The 25,295-nt window shown below is 39.1% G+C and overlaps 1 protein-coding gene across 1 annotated transcript in view; it reads right to left on the reverse strand.

Annotated features, from left to right (window-relative positions):
- The window catches only part of LOC122816455 (cytochrome P450 3A24-like), a 519,725-nt gene that overhangs the window by 326,271 nt on the left and 168,159 nt on the right, over nt 1-25,295 (reverse strand). The window lies entirely within an intron of this gene.

Raw genomic sequence — 25,295 nt, forward strand, 5'->3', positions numbered from 1 at the left:
ATTAACTTTATTTATTTGTTATCTTTGTTATCACTGAAGTGAAAATATTCATGTTATCATAAGGTGGGTATATACCTGGGATGGTGCTAGGTGTAGCAATAATCCAATTGTCTCTGTTGTATAAAACAGATTATTAGCCTTTTTTGTATATTGTACATTCTCTCTCTTACATCATAGACATTCCCATTACTCAAATGATCCACATATTCTCCCTATCTATTCTAGTATTAGTGTCCTTTATCACACTGTGGGGGTAGCCTATCTCCTGTGCTAAGACTGGATACTTTTTTAAACATCTTTGTTAAACATGACATTTCAAGCCATAATAACATTCATTTTTGTAGTAGTAGTATACATTCTAACAATGGAAATCTCTTCTCCTCTCTCTTCTAGACTTTTTACTGCCACTCAAACCTATAACCTAAGATGTCATGAAGATCTTTTACCCCCCTAAACCTCCTTCCCTAAGACTGCACACTACTGGCATTTCTTCTTTGTACAGGCCCCAAAACTATGGCAGTCAATTCCTACTGATTTAACTGATCCCACAAAGCACTCCCTGATCAAGCCACAGTTCAAACAATACTTAATAAGACAGTTTGAATGCAACTGTCCATTTGAAGGACATATCACATAACCCAATATCCCCAACAGGTTTGAATTCCACCTGTCCATCTAAAGAGCATGCCACATAAACCAATACATCCAGCAGGTAGTACCTTTACTTCCCATTCATCTGATCCACGTGATTAACTTACTTGTCTTATATTACTGTTCTGCTTACCACACCATAACTACCCTAAACCCACTACACATATAATCGTGTCCCCTTTCATCTTACTGGTCTTTATTAAATACTTTCCTAACCTAGCAACTACTACTCATATCTTCACCACTTCTGCTTTCCTACTTTAACTCCCTTCTATCATTCTTATTCCACTTATATAAGTGCACATATATTTGATTTGTTAGATCTTCTATGTACATTGTTTGCTAGATCATCAATACATAAATGTAAACCACTGTTATTTGTATACTATACATTGTTTGCTTATATTATGATATAACCAGGGCTGACGTTACTCTGATTTGATCACCTTCCAATATACAGTGGTCTAAGAAAGTTCTGCTGACAAGTGGATTACATTTCTACAAATTCATCCCACAAGCAGCCACATGTCGTTCCCATTTTTAAATTCCTTCCATTATTTTCTTTTTATTGCATTTATTAAGCAGGAATGTGCAACTGGAAATTCTCATTCTCAGTGGAGTCCTAGGCTGAAATATGTGAGACAAAAATCTACAATGATAATGCAAAACATTTCGTATCACCAAGTCAGTAGGTCCACAGATATTTAGGATAAATGGTAAAGTAAACTGATAAAAAGTACCTGATGAAGAGATAATACAGCATTTATAGCCTTTACATGTACAATATTTAGAAATTCTGCAGTGAGGGTGAGGTGGTAACCATGAAATCTGAGCAGATGAGCTACCTGTCGTGACAGAAGTCAGTGTGGCAAAATCAGCAGAACAGTAAAAGTATAGATGAGGCTGAGATCAAACAATTGGGAAATGTTATGCAGTCTACGTAATACCACAGATACAGGTCCAATTAGACTGCTGATATACATGATGGAGTACTATTAAATGTTATCAGACATTTTTTCAGACTCAACCAGGAAGCACTGAATGGTTAAGGGACTTGCCCCATGTAGAATAACAAGTGTGTTGTACCTTTATGAAGTATTTCCAAGATCTGTGCATGTGTATAAATACCAAGCACGTGTTAGCTTCGGTGCCATTTTGAAGGTGCAGTTGTTCAAAATGTTTCTTAAAATGCTGATAAATGACTTTTGCAGTAAAGTAATTTCTAGATAAAAGGCTCATACAGTAAAATAATTTCAAGGCAAGCGGCTCTTACAGTAAAGTGATTTCAGAGTATTAGTAAGCCACGGTGGTGCAGCGGTAGCATTATCGCCTCACAGCAAGTGATTCTCCCATTCAATTCTCGGCTGGAGCGCCTTCTGTGTGGAGTCTGCATGTACTCCCCGCGGTTGAGTGGCGTTCGAAAGACATGCGTAAATGGGCATGCCTTCATTGAAGGTTGGGCGTAGGGCTGTCACCTCAGCACTGTAAAAATCTACTGCCAATCATTAGCGGACCAGAGTTCCGCTGTGGCGACCCCTAACCAGGAAAAGCCAAAAGAAGAACAATAACAGAGTGCCCAGGAAACTTATTTTGTAAAGTTCAGTTATACAGGGGATTGTTGTGTTATTGCAAGTACTGGCATAAATTTCAAGTACATGTATATGTATATGTATATGTATATGTATATGTATATGTACAAGTGTGCGTGTTTGTGCATATTTGCAAGAGTCTTCACTGAGATATGTTAATATGTCAGATGGATTTCGCAAGTCCCAACCACTTGTGTTTGATCAGAATATTGCAGATAATTGGAGACTATTTGTGCAACAGTATGATATATTTATACAAGCAACTGATTCTGATAAAGATGCATGCACCAGGACATTCATTTTGCTAAACCTAGCAGGGTCAGAGGCCAATGAAAGGAAGCATTCATTTGACTATGCACCAGCAATTTATGAACGTGAAGGAGAAACTCATCATACTGTTGTGCAGGCTGAATCAAGGGAAGACCCCGAGTGTTTGAAGTGCAAATTCACGGATATGTGCAACCCCAGACTAATGTTACACTAGAGAGGCATTTGTTTTACATGAGAGATTAAAAGTAAGGGGAAACTTTTGCAACTTATTTATTATTTATTATTTATTTATTTAAATTTGTTGACTGGGAGTGTCCGACTGGATGTAGGTCCATTTTCAGCGGAGGCCCGGGGAGAAAAGCTCCACAGTTAAAATAAACAGATTGTAGTTACATTGGATTACATAGCGATTAACAATTTAAAATAGCAATTACTTACAACATATTTACAACATAGTACATCAGTAGACAACTAGAATCTTTATCTGTGAAGTACATAACAAACATTAACAAATGTTACAATGAAAAGTTCATGCTGTAGAATAAGTACTAGGCTTATGAGCATCTGAGCTTGCTATAATCAAGGTAGTTAGTGGAGTGGAAAGAAAGGTAGTGGTTGGATGGGGTGGGTGATATTAGAGTATATATATAACTTATATCACTGACCTGAGAAACAAGGCTAAAACATGTAGGTTTGGTGATTTAAAAGATGAATTAATAAAGGACAGACTTGTGTGTGGTATTAATAATGCTGCTGTGAGAAAGATTTTGCTTTGTGACAGTGATTTAATGCTGAGCAAAGCCATTGAGATTTGTCAGATCCATTAAGTTACAGAAAGGCACACAAATATGCTTGCTAGTGATAAGAGCATGGTTTCAGTAAGCTCCAGAGCTAATGTACATAGCATGCAACATGTGACTGGTAAAAGCAGGCCTAAACACTTGGCAGTAACAGCTCCTGTGGGACTTCCAAGTAAATCCCGTAATCTTCTAGTACATTCCAAGACCAGTTCAGTTAAAGGAGCGTGCTCAATGCAGAACCAAGGTTATTCAATACAGAACAAATGTTGCTCAGTGCAGTATAAGGGCAAATCAGCAAAACCCAAATAAAACTTTATTGTTAACTGTCATAACTGTGGTGCCAACCATGAGTCCAGAAGAGAAAAGTGCATAGCATTTGGCTATCAATGTCACAAATGTAAGAAGTGGAACCATTTTCAAAGATTTTGTAAATCAAGTAAGCCTCACACAGTTGCAAGGAAGGGTCATTCAAAAAAGCAAGTCGATCAAATAGACCTGCAACAGTCTGCTTTCTATGTAGATGGTGTGTCAGTAATTGGTGAAAGAGTTGACGCAATAGATTTATTGGCAAGAAATTAAGTGTTTTTTACTGTCCGGATCAATGGTAAATCCACCGAACTCAAAGTAGACACTGGTTCAAAGTGTAATATCATGTCTACGGATACTTTTGCAAGGGTCAGAGCTAGTGAACAACTAAATGTGATTAGTTGTTCTAAAATTGTTGCTTATAAAGGTGAAGAAATTCAAGGCTCAGTAGTGCTTTCATGTTATGTGGCCAAGAACTGTTATAGCCTATTGTTCCATGTGCTTTGAAGACCTGTGCAGTCATTATTGGGTCTCAGAGACAGTTTGAAAATTAATCTGCTTTCTTTTACTAATGAAGTTAATCAAATAAGTACATGTCCTAGTTCCAGCTTCATCAACACTATGCAGCATAAAGTCAAAGCTCAGCTGGACGAAATGGTGCAACAAGGTGTAATTTGTCCAGTTACAGAACCTACCGAATGGGTGTCGTCCATTGTAGCAGCTCATAAAAAAGGCTCAGATGAAATCAGAATATGCATTGACCCAAGAAATTTGAATAAAGCATTGAAGAGACTGCATCATCCTATGCGTACAATCGAAGAGGTTGCAGTCCTGATACCAAATGCCACTGTTTTTTTTGTCTTAGATTCAAAACGTTCATTTTGGCAAGTGATGCTTGATCGCAAATCTTCACTACTGACTACATTCAATACCCCATTTGGAAGATATAGATTCCTCAGGATGCCATTTGGCATAAATTCTGCAAGTGAAGTGTGCAATGGAACAAATTTTTCTGGGTTATGCTTGTGCCATAATAATTGATGATTTATTGGTCAGAGGCAATGGTGAGGCAGAGCATGGCAGAAATCTTAAGAGAGTTTTAGACATAGCATGTGAAGTGAACTTAAAGCCCAATCCTCTGAAGTGCAAATTCAGGCTACCAGATGTTACATATGTAGGTCATTTATTACTAAGTATTGGCTTGAGACCAGACCTGTCCAAGCAAGCAGCCATTTTTGAAATGCCAGCACCAGATAATGTTCATGCTCTACAACGTTTTCTTGGTAGGTCAATTACTTAGGCAAGTTTATACTAGACTTCAGTGGGTTGACAACACCTTTGAGAGAGCTCACACGTAAAAATGTTACATGGTCATTGCTAGAACAGCACCAGAAAGCATTTGAAACTCTCAAGCAGAAAATTGCTACCCCACCAACATTAACATACTATGTCAACAAACCAGTAACTCTTTCCTGCGTTCCTACAAAATTTGGTTTAGTTGCAGTTATTCTTCAAGAAGGCAGGCCAGTAGCCTACGCTTCAAGAACACTTAGACTGAAATGCAGTATTGCTCAACTTGAGAAAGAACTTTTGACGATAGTGTTTGCATGTTCCAAGTTTCATGATTATATCTACGGTCGAGATATCCAGATTGAAACTGACCATCAACCTTTGGTTACTATTTCAAAGAAGCCTATGCATTCAACTCCAGTGAAATTGCAAAGAATGATGGTTAAATTACAAAAGTAGAACTTCAAAATGGTCTACACAAAAGGCAAACTTCTTTATCTGGCTAACTTATCCAGATTGCACAGAAATACAATGGAACAGCTTGACACAGAGAATTTGATGAGCTATGAGATCATACAATGACTGATCCAGTTTTGCAAAGGCTCAATCACTGTATCAATGTTGGATGGCCGTCAAAGCAATCTAGTGTACTACCCGAAGTGCAACCTTACTTTCCTTACAGAGATGAATTGTTGATGGAAGATGGCATTATTTTCAAAGGTCCTAAAGTTGTTGCTCCTGCTTCCTTACAACAAGAATATGTCCAGATTTTGCATCATGGTCACCTGGGTTCTGAATCCACTAAGAGAAGAGTGAGAGGACTATTGTTTTGGATTTCTCTAGTGAAAGACATTGATAGAGTACTCTCTTTCTGTTTAGTCTGTAATAGTACTAAAGCGCATTTGCAAAGAGAACCGCTTCATCTAAGTCAAGTCCCTGATCTACCTTGGTCAATATTAGCTACTGACATATTCAAGTGGGACAATCAACATTACTTAGTACTGGCTGACTCTTATTCAAATTGGTTTGAGATCGATCTACTACCTAATCTAACTTCTTCTGCAATCATCACTAAGTTGAAATGCCATTTCTCAGTGCATGGCAGTCCACAGAAATTATCTCTGACAATGATACTCAGATTATTAGTCAATTGTTTCAGAAATTTGCCAGAGAATGGGACTTTGTACATGTTACTAGCAGTCCAGAGTATACACAATCAAATGGACTTGCTGAATGTGCAGTACAGTGTGCAAAGCAATTACTCGAGAAGCCAAAGTGTGACAATACAGATTTTTTTTAATTTACACAATCTCAGAAACATACGCCGTGGCGATATACTTGGCTCACCTGCTCAGAGACTTCTATCTAGGCAAACCAGAACAATGTTGCCTAGTAGTTCTAGTTTATTGAGGCCTAAATCTAAAAATAACAAAGCAATCAAAGTCCAGTTACCTAGAAAGCATTTTTTCCAAAAGTCCATCTATGATAAATTTAATAAATTTCTTGGTCCGTTGAAAAAAGGAGAGACAGTGAGGACACAAACGGTGAAAAGTTTTGACAAAATTGGTCAAGTAATGAGTATTTGTGCAGAGCCAAGATCCTATTTTGTTAAATCTGGGGGTGTGGAGTACAGGAGAAATCACAGACATCTTCTTCCAGTAGCAGAACTGATATCACAGCATCGTACCTGTGATAAAGACTCTAACTCTCAGAGCAATCTAGATGATATTCCTGTTCCAGAACATGTCTTGACTCCTGATACTGTTCTGGCAGATGATCCCAGTATTCCTAAGATTGAACAGTCAGTGAATACAATCACAGCTGCTAAACCAGATCCCAAATTTTATGTCACACGATATGGTCGCATTTCAAAGCCTAGTGTGAAATACACAGCAACTTGGACAGAGTTGTATATAGGTGTCTAGCTTTGTGTAATTGCATGATGAAAATTATTCCTGTGTAAATTGCATAGTTATTAACATCAGTGACAATGTCTAACTCATTTTCTCAAAGAGGGAGGATGTAGAATAACAGGTGTGCTGTACCTTTAAGAAGCATTTCCAAAGTCTGTGCATGAGTATATACCAAGCATGTGTTAGCTTTAGTGCCATTTTCAAGGTCCAACCAAAGTGTTAACAATTATGTGTATGACAGCTAGTTTATTTATACATTAAAGTTACTTACCCCCATTTATGATGTGTTTGCATACAATAAAACTGCTAGAACAAGAACCCACAATGTTTACCTGTTTTGTCCTGACCTGGCAAGCAACACCCCAGGTTATACAAATAGGCAACTGGAGGATTAGAGAATCAAACCCTGGACTATATGAAGCAGCTCAATAATAGCTCATTGCTTTGATCTTCTGTGTTAATTGGCAGAGTGTTAAGTTTGAAACTGTTCCTTTTACAGATGTGCTTAAGGCTTCTGAAAGTTTATTCCAAAGATTGCTTATAAAGACAAGCAAATGTGAAGAACTGAATCTATTTTTTTCTTTGTTGTTGTATCTTTCGACTTTTCCCAGTTAGGGGTCGCCACAGCAGAACTCCAGTCCGCTAATGATTGACTGTAGATTTTTACGTACCGAGTTGCCAGCTCTGACGCACAACCTTCAATGAAGGTACGCCCATTCGCACATGTCTCAACAAAGAAGCTTTAGCTGAGAATCGAACAGGACAACGCCATACTATGAGGCGACAATGCTTGTTGTGCCAGGTAATATGTGGATGTGCTTTGAGCTGTCTTGGCATCACAGGGTGGGAATGTGGTGTAAGTAACTGATTTTACTTTAGAAACTTTTAGGCACAGGCCAAGTGCCAAATTCAAATTTAAATGTTTTATGGTTCTTATACTTACAACATGATTTGTAACCAAAATGAGCAAATAAAACACCACAATGTAATAGTTATAAGATGCTTCAGAAAAGATAGAAATGCCTTAAAAAGGTAATCAGCCTAGAAAGAATTGTCTTAATGGACTCATCAAGACCAGTCAGTGCAGAGAACTGCTTCTCCAACTACTGGAGATACAAGACTAGACTGAAAAACAGTGTGACTTGGCAAAATCAGAGTAACCTGTGTCATCCTGAAGTATCAGTGACTAATCGGGTAGTGGAATTCTGCACTTCTTGTAATGGTTCAAGTTCAGTGTCCATAAGCAACAATCCATATGAAAGGAGTCCAAAGTACACGCCATCAAGGATACCTCTTGTGAAGGGAGTAATTACTTGATGTGGATAATATTGCTTAAGTGGGAACAAGATGATTTGACAACAGAAGATACCAGACATCTTAGTCTGAATCTGTCATCCTTAACTACATCAAGATATTCAACCTAATCAGCACCGTCCAGTTTATCATAGCCATAAATAATAGTGATCATTACAAACAGACAGTTCAAATACCTCAGCATGGCATGGATAGTCATTGGTACCATTGTGGAGGTGTTAATCTTTAGTGATTATAGGTTTTCCACTTTTGGTGGTACTGTATTCCAAGAACCTTACCAAAGAATCCACACTAGGCATATTACCTGAGGGATGAAAAGGTAAAGCTGCATATCATCTGCACAGCAATAATACCATAAATATCTAATGAACCTGCCCAAGGAATGCATATATACACAAAACAGGGCAAGCACATCCGCAAGTTACCTAATGACCTTATTATAAGAAGTGAGTGGTCTATCTGCACTGGACGCCAACAAGAAGTGATAGAAGGCAGCAACAAACTGATATACAGCCTCAGAAATAACAACAAAAAATATTGTGTTCTACCAGTTCATCGTTGGGGGATGGTAACGGGTAAGAAAACTGAAAACTAAGCAAGGTGGTGATATGACCATGATAACAGGTTCTATCAAAACAAAAGAGGTGGAACGACAGCAAAAGGTACACATCTTAGGTGTTACACAACACTAATGTCAGCCTACAGGGGCTATGAACAGACTGTGAGGCATACACCTCAGGTGTTGCAGAACATCAACATAAGCCGGCAGTGACTGTAAGGAGACCAAAACATACATAGCACAAGCTACAGAACACTATTGTCTGCCTAAAGCCACTGTAAGGAGACGAAATGATACATAGAACAGGTGTTACAGAGTACCACTGTCAGCCTACAACTGTAAGGACACTAAACAATACATAGCACAGGTGTTACAGAATGCTAACATCAGCCTTCAGTGACTGTAAGGAGACTAAACAATACATAGCACAGGTGTTACAGAACACTACCATCAGCCTTCGATGACTGTAAGGAGACTAAACACTACATAGCACAGGTGTTACAGAATGCTAACATCAGCCTTCGGTGACTGTAAGGAGACTAAACAATATATAGCACAGGTGTTACAGAACACTACCATCAGCCTTCGGTGACTGTAAGAAGACTAAACACTACATAGCACAGGTGTTACAGAACACTAACATCAGCCTTCAGTGACTGTAAGGAGACTAAATAATACATAGCACAGGTGTTACAGAACACTACTATCAGCCTTCAGTGACTGTAGGGACATTAAACAATACACAGCACAGGTGTTACAGAATGCTAACATCAGCCTTCAGTGACTGTAGGGACACTAAACAATACATAGCACAGGTGTTACAGAACACTAACATCAGCCTTCGGTGACTATAAGGAGAATAAACAATACATAGCACAGGTGTTACAGAACACTAACATCAGCCTTTGGTGACTGTAAGGAGACTAAACAATACATAGCACAGGTGTTACAGAACACTAACATCAGCCTTCGGTGACTGTAAGGAGACTAAACAATACATAGCACAGGTTTACAGAACACTAACATCAGCCTTCGGTGACTGTAAAGAGATTAAACAATACATAGCACAGGTGTTACAGAACACTAATATCAGCCATCGGTGACTGTAAGGAGACTAAACAATACATAGCACAGGTGTTACAGAACACTAACATCAGCCTTCGGTGACTGTAAGGAGACTAAACAATGCATAGCACAGGTGTTACAGAACACTAACATCAGCCATCGGTGACTGTAAGGAGACTACACAATAGATAGCACAGGTGTTACTGAACACTAACATCAGCCATCGGTGACTGTAAGGAGACTAAACAATACATAGCACAGGTGTTACAGAAGAGTAACATCAGCCTTCGGTGACTGTAAGGAGACTAAACAATACATAGCACAGGTGTTACAGAACACTACCATCAGCCTTCAGTGACTGTAGGGACACTAAACAATACATAGCACAGGTGTTACAGAATGCTAACATCAGCCTTCGGTGACTGTAGGGACGCTAAACAATACATAGCACAGGTGTTACAGAACATTAACATCAGCCTTCAGTGACTGTAAGGAGACTAAACAATACATAGCACAGGTGTTACGGAACACTAACATCAGCCTTCGGTGACTGTAAGGAGACTAAACAATACATAGCACAGGTGTTGCAGAACACTAACATCAGCCTTTGGTGACTATAAGGAGATCAAACAATACATATCACAAGTGTTACAGAACACTAACATCAGCCTTCGGTGACTGTAAGGAGACTAAACAATACATAGCACAGGTGTTACAGAACAGTAACATCAGCCTTCGGTGACTGTAGGGACACTAAACAATACACAGCACAGGTGTTACACAACACTACCATCAGCCTTCAGTGACTGTAAGGACACTAAACAATACATAGCACAGGTGTTACAGAACACTAACATCAGCCTTCGGTGACTGTAGGGACACTAAACAATACATAGCACAGGTGTTACAGAATGCTAACATCAGCCTTCAGTGACTGTAAGGACACTAACCAATACATAGCACAGGTGTTACAGAACATTAACATCAGCCTTCGGTGACTGTAAGGAGACTAAACAATACATAGCACAGGTGTTACAGAACACTAACATCAGCCTTCGGTGACTGTAAGGAGACTAAATAATACATAGCACAGGTGTTACAGAACACTAACATCAGCCTTCGGTGACGGTAAGGAGACTAAACAATACATAGCACAGGTGTTACAAAACACTAACATCAGCCTTCGGTGACTGTAGGGACACTAAACATACATAGCACAGGTGTTACAGAATGCTAATAGCTACAGCCATTGTAAAGAGACTAAAAGATGCATGGGGCAGGTGCTACACAACAGCAGAGTTAGACTACAGTGACTGTAAGGAGACTAAACAATACATAGTACAGGTGTTACAGAACACTAACATCAGCCTTCGGTGACTGTAAGGAGACTAAACAATACATAGCACAGGTGTTACAGAATACTAACATCAGCTTTCGGTGACTGTAAGGAGATTAAACAATACATAGCACAGGTGTTACAGAACACTAACATCAGCCTTCGATGACTGTAAGGAGATTAAACAATACATAGTACAGGTGTTACAGAACACTAACATCAGCCTTCAGTGACTGTAATGAGACTAAACAATACATAGCAGAGGTGTTACAGAACACTAACATCAGCCATCAGTGACTGTAAGGAGATTAAACAATACATAGCACAGGTGTTACAGAACACTAACATCAGTATTCGGTGACTGTAAGGAGACTAAACAAAACATAGCACAGGTGTTACAGAACACTAACATCAGCCTTCGGTGACTGTAAGGAGACTAATCAATACATAGCACAGGTGTTACAGAGCAGTAACATCAGCCTTCAGTGACTGTAAGGAGACTAATCAATACATAGCACAGGTGTTACAGAACACTAACATCAGCATTCGGTGACTGTAAGGAGACTAAACAATACATAGCACAGGTGTTACAGAACACTAACATCAGCCTTCAGTGACTGTAAGGAGACTAAACAATACATAGCACAGGTGTTACAGAACACTAACATCAGCCTTCGATGACTGTAAGGAGATTAAACAATACATAGTACAGGTGTTACAGAACACTAACATCAGCCTTCAGTGACTGTAATGAGACTAAACAATACATAGCAGAGGTGTTACAGAACACTAACATCAGCCATCAGTGACTGTAAGGAGATTAAACAATACATAGCACAGGTGTTACAGAACACTAACATCAGCCTTCAGTGAATGTAAGGAGACTAAACAATACATAGCACAAGTGTTACAGAACACTAACATCAGCCTTCGGTGACTGTAAGGAGACTAAACAATACATAGCACAGGTGTTACAGAACACTAACATCAGCCTTCGGTGACTGTAAGGAGATTAAACAATACATAGTACAGGTGTTACAGAACACTAACATCAGCCTTCAGTGAATGTAAGGAGACTAAACAATACATAGCACAGGTGTTACAGAACACTAACATCAGCCTTCGATGACTGTAAGGAGACTAAACAATACATAGCACAGGTGTTACAGAACACTAACATCAGCCTTCGGTGACTGTAAGGAGACTAAACAATACATAGCACAGGTGTTACAGAACACTAACATCAGCCTTCGGTGACTGTAAGGAGATTAAACAATACATAGTACAGGTGTTACAGAACACTAACATCAGCCTTCGTTGACTGTAAGGAGACTAAACAATACATAGCAGAGGTGTTACAGAACACTAACATCAGCCTTCGGTGATTGTAAGGAGATTAAACAATACATAGTACAGGTGTTACAGAACACTAACATCAGCTTTCGGTGACTGTAAGGAGACTAAACAATACATAGCAGAGGTGTTACAGAACACTAACATCAGCCTTCGGTGACTGTAAGGAGATTAAACAATACATAGTACAGGTGTTACAGAACACTAACATCAACTTTCGGTGACTGTAAGGAGACTAAACAATACATAGCACAGGTGTTACAGAACAGTAACATCAGCCTTCGGTGACTGTAAGGAGACTAAACAATACATAGCACAGGTGTTACAGAATACTAACATCAGCCTTTGGTGACTGTAATGAGACTAAACAATACATAGCACAGGTGTTACAGAACAGTAACTTCAGCCTTCAGTGACTGTAAGGAGACTAAACAATACATAGCACAGGTGTTACAGAACAGTAACATCAGCCTTTAGTGACTGTAAGGAGACTAAACAATACATATCACAGGTGTTACAGAACACTAACATCAGCCATCGGTGACTGTAAGGAGACTAAACAATACATAGCACAGGTGTTACAGAACACTAACATCAGCCTTCGGTGACTGTAAGGAGACTAAACAATACATAGCACAGGTGTTACAGAACACTAACATCAGCCTCGGTGACTGTAAGGAGACTAAACAATACATAGCACAGGTGTTACAGAACACTAACATCAGCCTACAGTAACTATTCTTCTTTTTCTTTGGCTTTTCCTGGTTAGGTCGCCACAGCGAACTCCAGTCCGCTAATGATTGGCAGTGGATTTTACGGTGCCGAGGTGCCAGCCCGACGCCCAACCTTCAACGAAGGTGCCCCATTCAGCATGTCTTCAATGCCACTTGACCACGGGGAGGATATGCAGACTCCACACAGAAGGCGCTCTAGCTGAGAATCGAATGGGAGAACCTCTTGGTGTGAGGCGACAATGCCACCACTATGGCTGTATCAGCCTACAGTAACTATAAGAAGACTAAATGATACATAGCACAGGTAATACAGAACACTAACATCAGCCTAAAGTAACTATAAGAAGACTAAATGATACATAGCACAGGTGTTACAGAACACTAACATCAGCCTTCGATGACTGTAAGGAGACTTAACAATACATAGCACAGGTGTTACAGAATACTAACATCAGCTTTCGGTGACTGTAAGGAGATTAAACAATACATAGCACAGGTGTTACAGAACACTAACATCAGCCTTCGGTGACTGTAAGGAGACTAAACAATACATAGTACAGGTGTTACAGAACACTAACATCAGCCTTCGGTGACTGTAAGGAGACTAAACAATACATAGCACAGGTGTTACAGAACACTAACATCAGCCTTCGGTGACTGTAAGGAGACTAAACAATACATAGCACAGGTGTTACAGAACACTAACATCAGCCTTCTGTGACTATAAGGAGATTAAACAATACATAGCACAGGTGTTACAGAACACTAACATCAGCCTTCGGTGACTGTAAGGAGACTAAACAATACATAGCACAGGTGTTACAGAACACTAACATCAGCCTTCGGTGACTGTAAAGAGACTAGACAATACATAGCACATGTGTTACAGAGCAGTAACATCAGCCTTCAGTGACTGTAAGGAGACTAATCAATACATAGCACAGGTGTTACAGAACACTAACATCAGCATTCGTGACTGTAAGGAGACTAAACAATACATAGCACAGGTGTTACAGAACACTAACATCAGCCTTCGGTGACTGTAAGGAGACTAAACAATACATAGCACAGGTGTTACAGAACACTAACATCAGCCTTCGGTGACTGTAGGGACACTAAACATACATAGCACAGGTGTTACAGAATGCTAATAGCTACAGCCATTGTAAAGAGACTAAAAGATGCATGGGGCAGGTGCTACACAACAGCAGAGTTAGACTACAGTGACTGTAAGGAGACTAAACAATACATAGTACAGGTGTTACAGAACACTAACATCAGCCTTCGGTGACTGTAAGGAGACTAAACAATACATAGCACAGGTGTTACAGAATACTAACATCAGCTTTCGGTGACTGTAAGGAGATTAAACAATACATAGTACAGGTGTTACAGAACACTAACATCAGCCTTCGGTGACTGTAAAGAGACTAAACAATACATAGCACAGGTGTTACAGAACACTAACATCAGCATTCGGTGACTGTAAGGAGACTAAACAAAACATACCACAGGTGTTACAGAACACTAACATCAGCCTTCGGTGACTGTAAGGAGACTAATCAATACATAGCACAGGTGTTACAGAGCAGTAACATCAGCCTTCAGTGACTGTAAGGAGACTAATCAATACATAGCACAGGTGTTACAGAACACTAACATCAGCATTCGGTGACTGTAAGGAGACTAAACAATACATAGCACAGGTGTTACAGAGCACTAACATCAGCCTTCAGTGACTGTAAGGAGACTAAACAATACATAGCACAGGTGTTACAGAACACTAACATCAGCCTTCGATGACTGTAAGGAGATTAAACAATACATAGTACAGGTGTTACAGAACACTAACATCAGCCTTCAGTGACTGTAATGAGACTAAACAATACATAGCAGAGGTGTTACAGAACACTAACATCAGCCATCAGTGACTGTAAGGAGATTAAACAATACATAGCACAGGTGTTACAGAACACTAACATCAGCCTTCAGTGAATGTAAGGAGACTAAACAATACATAGCACAGGTGTTACAGAACACTAACATCAGCCTTCGGTGACTGTAAGGAGACTAAACAATACATAGCACAGGTGTTACAGAACACTAACATCAGCCTTCAGTGACTGTAAGGAGATTAAACAATACATAGTACAGGTGTTACAGAACACTAACATCAGCCTTCAGTGAATGTAAGGAGACAAAACAATACATAGCACAGGTGTTACAGAACACTAACATCAGCCTTCGGTGACTGTAAGGAGACTAAATAATACATAGCACAGGTGTTACAGAACACTAACATCAGCCTTCGGTGACTGTAAGGAGACTAAACAATACATAGCACAGGTGTTACAGAACACTAACATCAGCCTTCGGTGACTGTAAGGAGATTAAACAATACATAGTACAGGTGTTACAGAACACTAACATCAGCCTTCGTTGACTGTAAGGAGACTAAACAATACATAGCAGAGGTGTTACAGAACACTAACATCAGCCTTCGGTGATTGTAAGGAGATTAAACAATACATAGTACAGGTGTTACAGAACACTAACATCAGCTTTCGGTGACTGTAAGGAGACTAAACAATACATAGCAGAGGTGTTACAGAACACTAACATCAGCCTTCGGTGACTCTAAGGAGATTAAACAATACATAGTACAGGTGTTACAGAACACTAACATCAACTTTCGGTGACTGTAAGGAGATTAAACAATACATAGCACAGGTGTTACAGAACAGTAACATCAGCCTTCGGTGACTGTAAGGAGACTAAACAATACATAGCACAGGTGTTACAGAATACTAACATCAGCCTTTGGTGACTGTAATGAGACTAAACAATACATAGCACAGGTGTTACAGAACAGTAACTTCAGCCTTCAGTGACTGTAAGGAGTCTAAACAATACATAGCACAGGTGTTACAGAACAGTAACATCAGCCTTTAGTGACTGTAAGGTGACTAAACAATACATATCACAGGTGTTACAGAACACTAACATCAGCCATCGGTGACTGTAAGGAGACTAAACAATACATAGCACAGGTGTTACAGAACACTAACATCAGCCTTCGGTGACTGTAAGGAGACTAAACAATACATAGCACAGGTGTTACAGAACACTAACATCAGCCTTCGGTGACTGTAAGGAGACTAAACAATACATAGCACAGGTGTTACAGAACACTAACATCAGCCTTCGGTGACTGTAAGGAGACTAAACAATACATAGCACAGGTGTTACAGAACACTAACATCAGCCTACAGTAACTATTCTTCTTTTTCTTTTGGCTTTTCCTGGTTAGGGGTCGCCACAGCGGAACTCCAGTCCGCTAATGATTGGCAGTGGATTTTTACGGTGCCGAGGTGCCAGCCCGACGCCCAACCTTCAACGAAGGTACGCCCATTCAGCATGTCTTTCGAATGCCACTTGACCACGGGGAGGATATGCAGACTCCACACAGAAGGCGCTCTAGCTGAGAATCGAATGGGAGAACCTCTTGGTGTGAGGCGACAATGCCACCACTATGGCTGTATCAGCCTACAGTAACTATAAGAAGACTAAATGATACATAGCACAGGTAATACAGAACACTAACATCAGCCTAAAGTAACTATAAGAAGACTAAATGATACATAGCACAGGTGTTACAGAACACTAACATCAGCCTTCGGTGACTGTAAGGAGACTAAACAATACATAGCACAGGTGTTACAGAACACTAACATCAGCCTTCTGTGACTGTAAGGAGATTAAACAATACATAGCACAGGTGTTACAGAACACTAACATCAGCCTTCGGTGACTGTAAGGAGACTAAACAATACATAGCACAGGTGTTACAGAACACTAACATCAGCCTTCGGTGACTGTAAAGAGACTAGACAATACATAGCACATGTGTTACAGAGCAGTAACATCAGCCTTCAGTGACTGTAAGGAGACTAATCAATACATAGCACAGGTGTTACAGAACACTAACATCAGCATTCGTGACTGTAAGGAGACTAAACAATACATAGCACAGGTGTTACAGAACACTAACATCAGCCTTCGGTGACTGTAAGGAGACTAAACAATACATAGCACAGGTGTTACAGAACACTAACATCAGCCTTCGATGACTGTAAGGAGACTAAAGAATACATAGCAGAGGTGTTACAGAACACTAACATCAGCCTTCAGTGACTGTAAGGAGATTAAACAATACATAGTACAGGTGTTACAGAACACTAACATCAGCCTTCAGTGAATGTAAGGAGACTAAACAATACATAGCACAGGTGTTACAGAACACTAACATCAGCCTTCGGTGACTGTAAGGAGACTAAACAATGCATAGCACAGGTGTTACAGAACACTAACATCAGCCTTCGGTGACTGTAAGGAGATTAAACAATACATAGTACAGGTGTTACGGAACACTAACATCAGCCTTCGGTGACTGTAAGGAGACTAAACAATACATAGCACAGGTGTTACAGAATATTAACATCAGCCTTTGGTGACTGTAATGAGACTAAACAATATATATAGCACAGGTGTTACAGAACAGTAGCTTCAGCCTTCAGTGACTGTAAGGAGACTAAACAATACATAGCACAGGTGTTACAGAACAGTAACATCAGCCTTTAGTGACTGTAAGGAGACTAAACAATACATATCACAGGTGTTACAGAACACTAACATCAGCCATCGGTGACTGTAAGGAGACTAAACAATACATAGCACAGGTGTTACAGAACACTAACATCAGCCTACAGTAACTATTCTTCTTTTTCTTTTGGCTTTTCCCGGTTAGGGGTCACCACAGCAGAACTCCAGTCCGCTAATGATTGGCAGTGGATTTTTACGGTGCCGAGGTGCCAGCCCGATGCCCAACCTTCAACGAAGGTACGCCCATTCAGCATGTCTTTCGAATTCCACTTGACCACGGGGAGGATATGCAGACTCCACACAGAAGGCGCTCTAGCTGAGAATCGAATGGGAGAACCTCTTGGTGTGAGGCGACAATGCCACCACTACGGCTGTATCAGCCTACAGTAACTATAAGAAGACTAAATGATACATAGCACAGGTGTTACAGAACACTAACATCAGCCTAAAGTAACTATAAGAAGACTAAATGATACATAGCACAGGTGTTACAGAATGCTAATGTCAACCTGCAGCAACTGTAGGGAGACTAAAAGATACATAGCACAGGTGTTACAGAACACTAACATCAGCCTACAGTAACTGTAAGAAGATGAAATGATACATAGCACAGGTGTTACAGTACACTAACATCAGTCTACAGTAACTATAAGAAGACTAAATGATACATAGCACAGGTGTTACAGAATACTAATGTCAGCCTGCAGCAAATGTCAGGAGAGTTAATGATTCATAGCACAGGTGTTAAAGAACACTAACATCAGCCTACAGTAACTATAAGAAGACTAAATGATACATAGCACAGGTGTTACAGAACAATAACATCAGTCTACAATAGCTATAAGAAGACTAAATGATACATAGCACAGGTGTTACAGAATGCTAATGTCAGCCTGCAGCAAATGTCAGGAGAGTTAATGATTCATAGCACAGGTGTTACAGAACACTAACATCAGCCTACAGTAACTATAAGAAGACTAAATGATACATAGCACAGGTGTTACAGAATGCTAATATCAGCCTGCAGCAAATGTCAGGAGAGTTAATGGTACATAGCACAGGTGTTACAGAATGCTAATGTCAGCCTACAGCGACCGTAAGGAGACTAAAAGATACATAGCACAGGTGTTACGGAGCATTGACATCAGCCCACAGTGACTGTAAGGAGCAGAGTAAGTTAATGGTGAAATTGGGCCTAAGGCAGGGTAATGGAATGGGGACCCCAATAGCACCCCCCCCAGCAGCACTCTCCTCGTCCTCCTCCTGCAGCCATTCCAGTGTCCCATTACTTGGCTATTTCTCCCTAGTTACCACAGATACTGTCCAGACCTGTCAATGTGCATACTATGTTCCTCTTTATTTCTATGATGACAGATATTTGGATTTAATTTATAACTTTTATTTCAAATTTTATAACACAATTATTGACAGCCTTTTTTAAACAAAACAATATAGTATCACAAGGAAAACAGACCTACAGTGATCAGTAAACTACTCTTCCCTTGACATTCACATTCATTGAAATGGCATTAATACTTCCATTCAAAGAAAATGCATCTGGTCATTGGTGGATTAAGTTTACTTTTGGGTTGTTTTCATACCATAGGCCCCTTGCATATATTTTTAGGACCATGCATACAAGTATGTGTTCTTTGATTCACCTTCATTGTACTAACTTATATTCCTTGTATAATGCCGCAGCACTTGTTAGAGTGTGTTTTAAATTTGTAGTTGAGTATTTTTCCAGTAAGCAACGAAACAAAACATATGAACCAATAATGACAAAACTAACCATTTCAGAATATTTCAACCATAAAAGGCCTCTCAAACTTCTGTCATTGCAATCCACTAATATCACTCAATATGCACAATTGCTGCAGAAGTAAGTCATCTGAATAATTCCACATTACAGAGACCTGTAACTAATGAAGGTTTAGTATTTCATCTGCAAATTCAGTGCCTGCTGCCCTTAAAGAATAAATTGTCCATGTTACATAACAAAAATGGTAAGCTGGTAATATTGCATTAAGAATGGCTGGCAAACCATCAGGTTCATAGTTACTAATCCTCTCATCCAAAGGAGGACACACTCAGGAGAGTAGCACTCCACCCTACCCTTAAAGTACACCACAATATCAGCAATCCATATACATGGTGTGGAGCAGAACCCATGGCCTTTGGCACCAAATGCAAGTATGCTACTTATCGTGTTACTAACACTGCTTTCAAATACTATAGCTCAAACACTGATGGCCATTTGCTAAACAGAACAGTTGCACATTGAAAATAGACTTAGCATGAGCAGTAGTAAACTTCTCTTTCCTTAAAAGTCACAAATTCCTTGAAAATACACTGGAACTCACAATTCCTTAAGAATGCATCCCTTGACAGTCTGGTAGTTGGTGTAAAGGATTCAGGCTCTTGTCTCCTCTAATGAAGGTACAAGTTTTGAACTTGAGCAAGTTAATTAACTAACCTGCCATCCACCCTGAACAAGATATTTAATCAACCTGCCATCCCTAACTAGGGCATTTCACACACACACACACACACACACACACACACACACACACACACACACACACACACACACACACACTTACTTGTTGTCTCTCTCACACCTACCTACCGAAGGAACAGCTCACTCAACTCTCTCACAGCAGCTCTCCATGTTTAAGTCCCACACAAAAGCAAGACAGTTAAATCTATGCTGTTATACATACATCCATTGGACTAAAGATGCATGCACAGATGCAGAGTGTGTCCTTGAAGAAGAAATTGCACACAGAGTGCATCCTTAAAGAAGAAATGCAATTGTTTGTAATTTTTAATTGTTTGTGGCAGACTGCCCTTGCCAACAACAACCCCAGCCAGCGGGCCCTAGGCACCTGTCTAGGTCACCTAGAGCTGGTTCACAATCTTTTAAGGAGACTAAAAGATACATAGTAAAGGTATTACAGAACATGAACATCAGCCTACAGTTGACTGTTAAGAGACTGAAAGATACATACTAACAGTATTACAGAACACAAACATCAGCCTACAGTGACTGTTAGGAGACTCAAAGATACATAGTAAAGGTATTACAGAACATTAACATCAGCCTACAGTGACTGTGGGGACACTGAAAGATAAAGGTACTACAGAACTCTAACATCAGCCTACAGTGACTGTTAGGAGCCTGAAAGGTACGTAAGTAAAGGTATTACAGAAGACGAACATCAGCCTACAGTGACTGTTAGGAGACTGAAAGATACATAGTAAAGGTTTACATTACACTAACATCAGCCTACAGTAGTGACTGTTAGGAGACTGAAAGATACATAGTAAAGGTATTACAGAACATTAACATCAGCCTACAGTGACTGTGGGTACACTGAAAGATACATAGTAAAGGTATTACAGAACTCTAACATCAGCCTACAGTGACTGTTAGGAGCCTGAAAGATACATAGTAAAGATATTGCAGAACACGAACATCAGCCTATAGTGACTGTTAGGAGACTGAAAAATACATAGTAAAGGTATTACAGAACACAAACATCAACTTACAGACATTGTTGGGAGACTGAAAAATACATAGTAACAGTATTACAGAACACGAACATCAGCCTACAGTGACTGTTAGCGGACTGAAAAATACATAGTAAAGGTATTACAGAACACTAACATCAGCCTACAGTGATTGTTGGGAGACTGAAAAATACATAGTAAAGTTATTACAGAACACTAATGTCAGCCCACAGAGACTGTAAGGAGTGTAAAAAGTACACATCTGAGGTGTTGAGGAACACTGTTGTCCATACTGGGATTTTGGACATAATCCTAGAAATAGTTAACAAAATAACATGAAAAAATATGTTGTCATTGTGACGTAAAAACAGAGAGGATGATTTAGAGTGTAATTGGACATGAGTGCCTAAAGCTGCTGAAGACTCGGGGCAAAGTGGAACTCCTGGTAATTTTTATTTCTTTAACAGATGTACACAGAAGTATGTGTGTGATATCAGCTAAATGTAGTGTTAATTGAAGCTGTATTAAGAATAATTGCACAACAATGGCATACAAAATTTCAAAAGAAGCCAGTGTATGTATGTGATAAAGTAGCAGGAAGACCAGGTAGTGTGGGACTTAAAGGGCCGCCACACACAAGATTTTAAGAAGTTTGATCAGCAGATGACAATTGGTCAGTAGTGCAGTGCAGTGCAGCATTCATTTTTGTATCAACATTTCTATATACTGAAGCACTTGTTTCAGTGCTTACTTCAGTGCTCACTGGGTGTTAGAAGTTGCAGAAGCCACTTGCTACAAATGTACCAAGTGGTTTGCTACCATTTTTAAAAGTAGAAGTGCATTTTTTTTGTCCTGAAGGAGAGAACATTTTGTTTTTGTTTGTTGTCTTTGTTCCCTGACTTAGAGTTGAAAGGTACTAGTTTGGGGACAATCGGTCCTAGATGAACCATCTACAGATCTGAATGTAACAATAGCAGTATAGGAAATACTAATTCAGTACACAACTGTGAACTAGCTATTTCTTTACCCCAAAAACTGGACAAAACAACATCTGCCACAAATTGTATTTTTATTTATTTGTTTATTTAATATTTGTTTACTGGGAAAATCTGACTGGGACTGAACCCACTTTCAACAGAAGCTGGGGAAGAAATGCTCCAGATGCAAGTTTTTGAAACATGAGAGGAAACTGGAGCATCAGGAGGAAACCCACATGAATGCAAGGAGGACATGCAGACTCTGCACAGAAGGCACCCCATCTGAAAATCAAACTGGAGAACCTCTTGCTGTGAGGTGACAATGTTAACTACTGCACCAATGCACCACCCAGTGAAAAAAAAATGAAAAAAAGTATTGAAATGTGAAAAAAAAACCTCACCGTTTATATTACATTTGCTTGATGGCAAAATCAGACAATAAATCCGTCGAATCTGCCATTTACCTGCCTTAATAACTTATCAATCCTTCATCCCTAGTTTCCCCTTTACCTCTTGAATGGCTGTATAAACAGCATCTCTACCACCCTTTCCAGTGGTCACTTGAAAGGGAAAACAGCCTTTTCATAGAGAACTATGAAAAAGAACTTTAGGAGGACTAGCAAATAACAAACCAGCTAGCACTGTAGGAAGGCTTGATAACAACACACAAGTTGAAAGCAGGCTTTATTAAGTGAATTCAGGAACATAAACGCAGGAATAACCACACAGTGTTTTTGTCAGTTAAAAACAGACTTCATCAGATAAAGTAAATGCAGTAATGCTACCTCATTTGGTCAACCAATAAGAAAATACATTACCATTCAAAAATAAAAATATATATACCTATAGTAAAATCATTTAAAAACCTTAATAATAATAATAATAATAATAATAATAATAATAATAATAATAATAATAATAATAATATGATCCATACAAATGATGTTAAAAACTTGTTCATTACAAAGTGTCACATAAGATATCCCAGTGGGTTCAACTTTGTGTGTTAAAAAATAAAAAAAATGCACTCTAGGTGAAATTCTTTCAGCCAGGTTTTAAGCTAAAAACTCCTAGTGTCATAAAGCCGTAATTACATTTGTACTGTTTTATAACTTTGCAGCCCTCTGTTTTAACACTGGAACAATGGAAATGTTATCATTAAGTCCTGGAGGCTTGTTTGCTTCAGGTACAATCTGCCAGTATAATTCCTTGAATTCTATGGTCGTTTCCCAAAGGCCACCCCTACCATCCTTGGGTATCCATTCAAAGACAAAAAAAGCAGTATGTAGCTTGATTACATTGCAAGGAATGCTTATAAAGTGCATCATTAATATTATTAATATGTATGTCGTACTGGTGTTCGTAAGGTCTCCTCTTAAGTTTCCGCTCAGTCTTACCTATGTAAAATGCCCCACATGGTTTACACTGACCTAAATATACTACTCTTGAGGTGTTACAGATAGAATAAAACTTAACTTTTACAAACCTATTACGACTGCTAACAAATATTTTTTCTTTGTTGGAAATATACTGGCACTGTTGACATGCACCACACATGAAAATGCCCTTCTTTTTAATCATGTCCTTCCTCCCCCTGGATAAACTTTGATTTTCCAAAGTGTTTTTCATGTTGTGTCCTTTCCTGAAAATTATGTCCACTGTTTTGTTATGCAGTTTACTGATATCAGTCAACTTTGTGAATGTATCCCATTCACTTAGAACTATTTTTCTGATAAGGCTGGCCTCACCAATATATTCAGTGACAAAACATTCTGGTAGTGGTTGACATTTTCTTTATTGGGTGGGTTAGAAACCTCACCTCTACTCCCAATATTCCTAATACCTAAAATAGGGGCATATTTCTCAGTCCTCTACTTAATAACTTCACCTCTGATTTCATTAATCAAGGCTGACGGATATCCACGTTCCAAAAACATAATTTCTAACAATGCAAGTTCAATTTCAAAATTTGCATCCAGTGAGCACATTCTACTGGCCCTTACCATTTGACCTTTGACTATAGCTCCCTTCTGGTGCATAGGGTGTGCACTTGAGAAATAGAGGAATGAGTTGGAAAAAGTTTTTTCCTATGAATGGTGGACTTAAACGTATTCTCCAGTTTATGTATCGTGACATCCAGGTAGTTGACTTTGTCTATACTGATATCATATGTGAACTTCAAAATGTTCATCGTATTCTGGATGTAGTCGATAAATTCATGTAACTTCTCCCCGATATCCACCCAAATCAGATATCTCTTGTAAAGGGACCATCAGGACGTACATTGTGATTCGAGTATAAATTTTTCTTCCCACATGGAGACAACTATGTTTGCCTATGTGGGGGCACAACTTGCCTCCATAGCAACACCCTTCAACTGGTGAAAAAAATGCCCTTCAAAGTAAATATAGTTATTTTTAAGAATGAAGTCCATTAATTCAATACAAACATGAAAATCATTGTTTGTTAGACCACCTTTTGTGACCAAGAATTCTTCAAACTACTGAAGACCAATGTCATGTGGTATTACACTGAATAAGTCAACTATGTCAATAGTTACAAAAATGATGTCTTTACTGAATAAATCTGGTGTGATATTTCTTAAAAAAATCCAAGAGTCTTTTAGAATTTCTTTCTCATTTAACTAAAGATTTTTCACTTTAAAATCTACAAACTTGGCTAGTGGTTCAATTTTTGATCTTTCTCCTGAAACAATCAACCTCAGGGGTGGTTCTTTTATGTCCTTTGGTATTTTCGGTATCCAAAAATGGAGGGTACTCTAGGTTTGTCATTTTTAAGATAGGAAAAGGTGCTAGGACTAAGAGAGCCATCTAATAACATGTCTTTCACGGTCAAGTCTATCTTGTTATAGGCTATATTTGTCTCATTTCTAGAAGCAGAAATTTGTCATCATTGTTTAACACAGTTAACATTTTACTTTCATATACCAATAGCAAATAGCT

This window comes from Protopterus annectens, chromosome 12.part0, assembly GCF_019279795.1.
Source record: "Protopterus annectens isolate FY-2018-M chromosome 12.part0, PAN1.0, whole genome shotgun sequence".
NCBI lineage: Eukaryota > Metazoa > Chordata > Ceratodontiformes > Protopteridae > Protopterus > Protopterus annectens.